Here is a 7,989-nt window from a genome sequence, read left to right as displayed (position 1 = left end):
TGGCGCCGAATAGGCCTCGGCTTCGTCCGAGGAGTCGATGAGGATGCTGCGGTTCCGATGGAGCAGATTAAGGCGGCGCTGTGGGGATGGAGCAGCCGCGATAGATGAGGTGATCGTCTGAGCAGCTCCTTGGAGGTGGAGGACGAGGCGGCTGAACCGGTGGGACGACGAGATGGACGAGGGATCCTCATCTGGGGTGGTGGATGAGGGACGTCGAGCTGTTGCGGTGGACGATGTCGTCGAGCTGTTGCGGTGGCAGACGAAGGAGGGTGGGGTTTCACGGCTGGAGCGGAGAGGTTATGGCGGCCTGGGATTTCGAATGGCAAAAAGGAGGCGATGAGAGGGGGAACCATGACTTCGGGATGCGCTTGTCCAAAATGTACGGTGTGTTACAAAAGTACCTCCACCGATTTGAACTAGCAGCCCTTTCGGCTCAGGTTAGAAGGGGGATTTCGTGTGTCGGGATTTGGCAGCTGGAGGAAGTTTTCACGTGCGTTGTAATTTCGGGACAGCAAGGTGTGGGTTGTGAAGGCGTCAGTTTTGGGAGCACGATATCTGAATTGTCGGGATATAACAAGGCGCGGGTTGAATATAGGGACAAGCCTAACGTATAATATTGTTCTTGTACGTACCAAATCAATTCGCACTTTCCTCAACAAAAAAACAAAAAATAAAAATAAAACTATTCACACCACACAAAGAGAGAGTCTTGTCCCGTTTTACTATACAAAATCTTTCCCTAATAATAAACCACGGATTGAGTCTGGCAGGTTCACCGTCGCGCCCTTTTTGCAAAATAGTCCCTGATGTTTTTGGTATTCAACCCACAGTCCTCTTTTAAGTGGATAAACTGAGAAAACGTTTCAGTTTTACAAAAGGACCCTGCATTTTGAAGTATTCAGCCCGTGGTCCTCTTTTAGTTGGATAATTTGCACGGAGGGGCAAGCGCTGCGCGAAGAAGAGGAAGATAGAGCGAGTCGCGAGCGGAGCTGCTGGCGGCGGAGGAGATCCTCACAGGCGGTGGGGGCGTGGACATGGAAGCTCCGGCGGTGGATGAGCATGGTGGCTGGGAACCTCCAGTTCGAATAGAGAGAGAGAGAACGGGATGGAGGAAGGAGAGAACAAGAGGAAGAAGAGGGAGAGGAGGAAGGCAGGTCGGCGTTGGGTACCTGGTTCCGTCGGGAGTCGCTGGCGTCGAGGTGGCGGGGCGAGGCAGGGGTCGGGCGCTAGCTCTCGCAATCCATACGGGTTCGAGGCAGGGCGTGGGCGGCTCGGGCGCGCCACGCATGGAGTCTTGTGGGGCGTGGGTCGTTCGACCGATCTGGATGATTCTCCATCAGTTCTGGTTCCCCACCATGGCTACGGGCGCCTCTCGCCCTCTCCGTTCTGCACTCCTCCTCCTCCAATTTAGGTGTGCGGCCATAGCTAAGGGCCGCCTCCTCCTATCCATCCTTCCAATCTGGAGCATAGGTGGAGAGCCTGGTTGTGCGCGGCGGAGATGGCGCCCCGCGTCGGTGCCCCGTAATCCTACACGGAGCTCTGTCGAGGCCATGACATCCCCACCCAGGTATAGGCGCACATTGATCTAAAAAAGGCACCAACCCAATTGAACCTCTCCCTTGACCCTTTCTTCTTCATCTTCCAATCTCCTCTGTTATCAAGTTCTAACAGTACATCAATCCAAGCAACTCTTTTTAGATTAATTAAGGAATCAATATCACGATGGTGCATGCTTGATGCAGCAGAGGATCACAGGTGTATTGCCGGTAGTTTCAATTTAGCCAGGCGGTTGCCATCATCGTTAGACTTCACTGGAAGAACTGCAATGGCTCTTTGTTCCAGCCATATCCGATCTCCCGAGCCAGAGCTTTCAGGTCACTACAACACACTGTTTTCACGTCGCATCGCACCAGCTCCTGGTGAGTTTGCTCACTTGAGTCATAATAGAGGGAGTAAGAATGTCAGAAGGGAGAAGAACAAAAAATCATGTTGTCAGAGACGACATCCAAACCATTTTGTGTGTGTTGGAGTGATTGAACCTTGTCAATCAGAGCTGACATCGCGTCTCCTTCCTCGTACATAATTTTTGGGTAGTTGTGCATCTATATTCCATTCTGTACACCAAGAGATTATGTTGTTTTCCTATTACAAAATTGAACTATGTAAGACATTGCTATTTACTGAAGCAGTTACGATCTAGTACATCGTTATCATTCTCAACAACTTCATAGTAAGCCAGTACAGATTGAGATCTGACAACTATTGCTTATCTGCATTCAAGTTAGCTCAATTGTTCTGACATGCAATCTTATTTTCCTCTCGTGTTTATTCTTGAGACATTTTACAGAAATATAAATAGCAGGCAAGCAATCAGGTTGATCAGAGCCAGACAGTTCACTGCAGTAAGCAATGCAATGTAAGAGCATATGTTGTCATTAAAATTCCATTCAAGAAGGATTTCATATGTGTGTGTTAATCACTTTGGTGCATTTATCGATAAATGATTTATTGGCCATCTACCAATAAATCGGTTGAGCTCCTCGAGGCAAAAACCTCCAAATTTATGGCAAAATTCATCCTTGTGCTGGATTACAAGCACTTATGTTGTGTACATTTCCGTGGGCAGAAGGATCAGTTGGTTGGTTATGAGTTTTGTGCTTGGTAATTTTTCAGATCGTGGCAGATTGTTATCGCTAGCAATGACTCACTGATCTCTGATGTGGCTCTCAATAGTGATGCATTACAAAATGGACCGATCCATCATCGTTAATCTACTGCTGTCGGCTTCTTCTGAGCTACTAATATCAGGTTGTTTTATTTATGTTGAGTGGTTTAAGCTTCAAGGATGCAACTGAAATGTGATCAAGTGGTTGTTCTCAACTTCTCATTCAGTTCATCCTGATAATCTGGCTAGAGAACTGTATATCAGTTTATTAATGTAGTTTATGTGTGAATCCTGCAAGTCGTCATGTTCAATTGTGTTGTCATGTAGAATTTGTATTAATCCTAGTGAGTGCAAACTATAGGGTTAGTTGTGTTTGATGTTGAATCCCTGATGATCACATTGTCAGAAAATTATTCCTGGTTTCCTTTCTGTTAGTCAGTTTTAAGTGTGAATGGTACAAGTCATATTATTTGATTGTTCTTTTGTTATCGAATCTGCCCGAGCATATTGTCCACAAACTATATTTCTTTTCAATATGTCAGTCTTATTTCAGTGATTGTTTTGTTAATGTTTAAATTAGCTACATTAAAACTAAAATCATATGGGAAACAGTGCGATTTACAAGGACTCTTTGGGGAGATACTTTGCAACTGTGGAACAGCAATAAATCATGTAAGTTACGTCGCGGAGATGGGCTACTTAGTTGATCTCAACCATTTTTCAATTCACTTTTAATCTGAAAAACTATACCTGATACTGATCATGACTTCTTTAGGTTCTGAGTACTTAGATTGAAAACATCAAGACAATATTTTATATTGCAGTGGGGTTGGCTGCTGTATTATGGATGATTTGGAGATTTTTGAATGAGGCATGTTTTGAGAATAAAAGCGGTGTCTGATACTTTTGTTCTGATTCATGTGGTTTGTTATTTGGTTAAACTCAAGCTAAATTTTGCAGATTAGCGCTGATTTGGGGAGTAAAGCTCTTCGAGCAAGTGACAAATCAAGTCTTTCAAGCTTCTCAAAGATGGTGACCTGGAGTGGTTTGACTGGAAGCTTAAAAGCAATTAAAGTGAAGAGAGGAATCAAACTTTTAAAGCCACTCTTGCCATTTGTGGACTGTTCCTGCTTGTTGGTGACTGCTTTTGCGAGTATGTTCACTCTCATCTAGCGATGAATTTTTTTGCTTCTGTTGTGCAGCTGCTGAAAGGGCAAACCCCAGATCCTAGATATCTGTGGGTTTTGGGTGCCCTCTGGGGTTACCTGAATGTTCCTATTTCTGTTTTCTTCTTCCCTTTTTAGTTTTCTTCATGCTGTAGATGAACAATTGGTTTCTGTTAATAGAACTCAGAGAGGAGGCTCTCTTTTAGAAAATCTAATGAGGGGGAGACTGAATGACTGAGTGTAGATGACACTGACCAAGTTTATTAGTATGCGATCCTACATGTCGCTCCATTAATTCTTCTAGATAATTCTTGTATGCTTAACTGTTTCCTCACTCAGTCCAATAACGATGACAGATCCGAGGTGGTATCCTTTGTAGCTGAAGGAAAAGAGGTATGAAAGGGTGTATTCCATATACTGTTCTATCTTTGTGTCATTATAACGTATATATTCCCTCGGTGCTTAAAATGTTCTCATTGCCAGTATGTTTACGATGAAGATGGATACTCTCATTGTATTGCATAATTGATATTCAACTTTACTAAGTGCTATCCGGTGCTTATCACACGTACATGAGTAGTCCAGTGTACCTTTACGTAGTAGAAAGTATTTTTGGTAATCACTACTGGCTTAGGTCTCGTGAGTCAAATATCAGACCAGGATTGAGCAGACAATATCAATTTTGATGAGACACAATCCACACGAAGCAACAACCGAAGATGACAAGGGGACTTTACCATGGAGGCATACGTGCTGACAGCAATGCGGCATGGAGGAGCGACAGTGGAGGCTAGAAGAAAAGGTTGGGGCAGAGCTCACATGGCAAACACGTTGACACACAACATGGCTGCAAAGGCGATGTCGAGCTGGAGGTTGATCAAATAGAGGGGGGATTTGCGCTCGCCCACGCCAACGCCGTATAGGTTGTGATGTCGTTATTGAGTTAAATACGTGTAATATTTTCTTTTCCCGTTACAATGAACGGGTATGTTTACTAGCAATATTTTTGAAGAAAAATGATAAACTCTTCCCAAGCAAAGAACCAACTATCTGTAGAAAAATTCAACATAGTAAAATAGTTTAAAAATGATCACAGTTTTACATATGTTTACACTTTAAAAAATGTTCACACTTTTAAAAAGGTTCAAAATTCCCCCAAAAGTTCCAATTTTTCTAAAAAATATATTTTAATTTTAAAATGTACAAAACCTTAAAATAATCAAAATTTCTTTATCAAAAAAGACATCTGTTCAAAAAAAAGTTTCTCAAAAAAATTCTCCAATTTCCGTAAAAACGTTAGCTTTCCTTAGAAGTGTCCCAATTTTTGTGAATTTTATTAAAAATAAGGAAAATTTTGCATTTTCTCGAAAAGTAGAAAGTAAAACTGATGGACAACTATTCCATCCAAAACTACTCTTCCATCAGACAATGCTAAGTTGCTTCTTCATGTCCAAACTTCATCCTACAAAAGCAATAATGAGTGTAACCTTATTATTGATGTTTGTTAAAATTGGATATAAAAATGGCGCATAAAGCACGTTGTGCGCCTTTTTTCTGCCCGGTGCAACGCACGGGCATTTGTACTAGTGTTATTCAAAACAGAGTATGAATCCATGTTATGTCCAATTAAATTTTTTCGTTGGCTGTACAATGCATGTAACCTACTCATACCAACATTTTAGTGCATTCCAAATGTTTATACTACCACTGCAATTCAAACTGAATTTGAATTCATTTCTCTATTTCAATAAGAATCTACAATCATGATTGTTGCCAACTTCAACCATCATTCAAGTATTACCTTAACAACACACCACATGATTACTATGGAGATAGATATGAAATATGTGTACTATATGAACTCGAATTCAATTTTTTTACTACACTTGATGTTGATTCCAAATAATAGTACATTTGATGTACTACCTATATATTCATAATCTAAACCATGTTCTATACGTACACCATGTTTATCACACAAAGTATAGTGCCCCACCCCCTACATTATGACAAGTATTTAGCCCTAAGCTGCAAAAGCCACACATTAGCCCAAATTATAATCAATGTTCTATATATCATATGTAGTACTGGCAAGATGCCCATGCGTTCCACGAAACATCAACATGATCAAGGGGAGGCCTTATTTGCAAATATGGAGAGGGGTGTGGGTATCTTTTTTTCAAAATTGCCATAGTTTCCTTCCTATCCATCAGATATAAATCGGACGACCTATATTGCACGATGACAGGCACACCATCATCAACAACTCTGTTTTTTTATAAGACTAGAGATAAAATATATTATATGTAGTATAATGATACGTCTCCATCGTATCTACTTTTCCAAACACTTTTGCCCTTGTTTTGGACTCTAACTTGCATGATTTGAATGGAACAAACCTGGACTGACGCTGTTTTCAGCAGAATTGCTATGGTGTTATTTATGTGCAGAAACAAAAGTTCTCGGAATGACCTGAAACTTCACAGAACATCTATTCGGAAATAATAAAAAATCCTTGCAAAAGATGAAGACCAGGGGGCCCACCACCTGTCCATGACGGTGGGGGGCGCGCCTGCCCCCCTAGTGCGCGCCCCCTACCTCATGGGCCCCCTGGAGCTCCTCCGACCTCAACTCCAACTCTATATATTTGCTTTCGGGGAGAAAAAAATAAGAGAGAAGAATTCATCACGTTTTACGATACGGAGCCGCCGCCAAGCCCTAAAACCTCTCGGGAGGCCTGATCTGGAGTCCGTTCGGGGCTCTGGAGAGGGGAATCCGTCGCCATCGTCATCATCAACCATCCTCCATCATCAATTTCATGATGCTCACCGCCGTGCGTGAGTAATTCCATCGTAGGCTTGCTGGACGGTGATGGGTTGGATGAGATCTATCATGTAATCGAGTTAGTTTTGTTAGGGTTTGATCCCTAGTATCCACTATGTTCTGAGATTGATGTTGCTATGACTTTGCTATGCTTAATGCTTGTCACTAGGGCCCGAGTGCCATGATTTCAGATCTGAACCTATTATGTTTTCATCAATATGTGAGAGTTCTTGATCCTATCTTGCAAGTCTATAGTCACCTATCATGTGTTATGATCCGTTAACCCCGAAGTGACAATAATCGGGATACTTACCGGTGATGACCATAGTTTGAGGAGTTCATGTATTCACTATGTGCTAATGCTTTGTTCTGGTACTCTATTAAAAGGTGGCCTTAATATCCCTTAGTTTCCATTAGGACCCCGCTGCCACGGGAGGGTAGGACAAAAGATGTCATGCAAGTTCTTTTCCATAAGCACGTATGACTATATTCAGAATACATGCCTACATTACATTGATGAATTGGAGCTAGTTCTGTGTCACCCTATATTACGATTGTTACATGATGAACCGCATCCGGCATAATTCTCCATCACCGATCCATTGCCTACGAGCTTTCCATATATTGTTCTTCGCTTATTTACTTTTCCGTTGCTATTGTTACAATCACTACAAAATACCAAAAACATTACTTTTGCTACTGTTACCTTTTGCTACTGTTACCACTACTATCATATTACTTTGCTACTAAATACTTTGCTGCAGATATTAAGTTTTCAGGTGTGGTTAAATTGACAACTCAGCTGCTAATACTTGAGAATATTCTTTGGCTCCCCTTGTGTCGAATCAATAAATTTGGGTTGAATACTCTACCCTCGAAAATTGTTGCGATCCCCTATACTTGTGGGTTATCAAGACTATTTTCTGGCGCCGTTGCCGGGGAGCATAGCTCTATCCTTTGAGTCACTTGGGATTTATATCTGCTTATCATTATGAATAACTTGAGAGATCCAAAAACCAAGATTTATCCCTCAATTACGAGGGGGGGGGGGTAAGGAACTCCCATCTAGCTCCGCATTTGATTCACCTTCTGTTTTGCGTAAGCTTGCGACACCTAAACCTGCTTCTGCTATTTGTTCTGATATGTCGTATGTTATTGATGATGCCACTTCTTCTATGCATGATACTTGTGATGAAACTACTTCTATGCTTGATACTACTGTGCCACTTGGTGAATTTCTTGATGAACAACTTGCTAGGGTAGAGAGAATGAAAATATTGAATCTGATAATATTGATGAATGTTTTTGATAAAGAAGCTTCTTTAGCTATTTTAG

At 41.9% G+C, this 7,989-nt stretch overlaps 1 long non-coding RNA gene across 8 annotated transcripts; it reads left to right on the top strand.

The window, feature by feature from the left end:
• The first annotated feature begins 900 nt into the window (after nt 1-900).
• LOC125551254 (uncharacterized) lies at nt 901-6,788 on the top strand. Of its 8 annotated transcripts, none has more exons than XR_007302332.2 (3): nt 906-3,818; nt 4,188-4,224; nt 4,487-6,788. It is a non-coding gene; the product is annotated as an uncharacterized LOC125551254 (long non-coding RNA). The 8 variants fall into 8 exon arrangements; XR_015601047.1 differs by having other exon boundaries at nt 4,466-6,787; XR_007302334.2 differs by lacking the exon at nt 4,487-6,788 and having other exon boundaries at nt 906-1,919; nt 2,348-3,818; nt 4,188-4,376.
• Nucleotides 6,789-7,989: the final 1,201 nt, after the last annotated feature.

The sequence above is a fragment of the Triticum urartu genome, chromosome 4A (assembly GCF_056163025.1).
Source record: "Triticum urartu cultivar PI428250 chromosome 4A, HENAU_Tu73, whole genome shotgun sequence".
Classification (NCBI taxonomy): Eukaryota; Viridiplantae; Streptophyta; class Magnoliopsida; order Poales; family Poaceae; genus Triticum; species Triticum urartu.
This window is presented reverse-complemented; position numbering and strand designations above follow the sequence as displayed.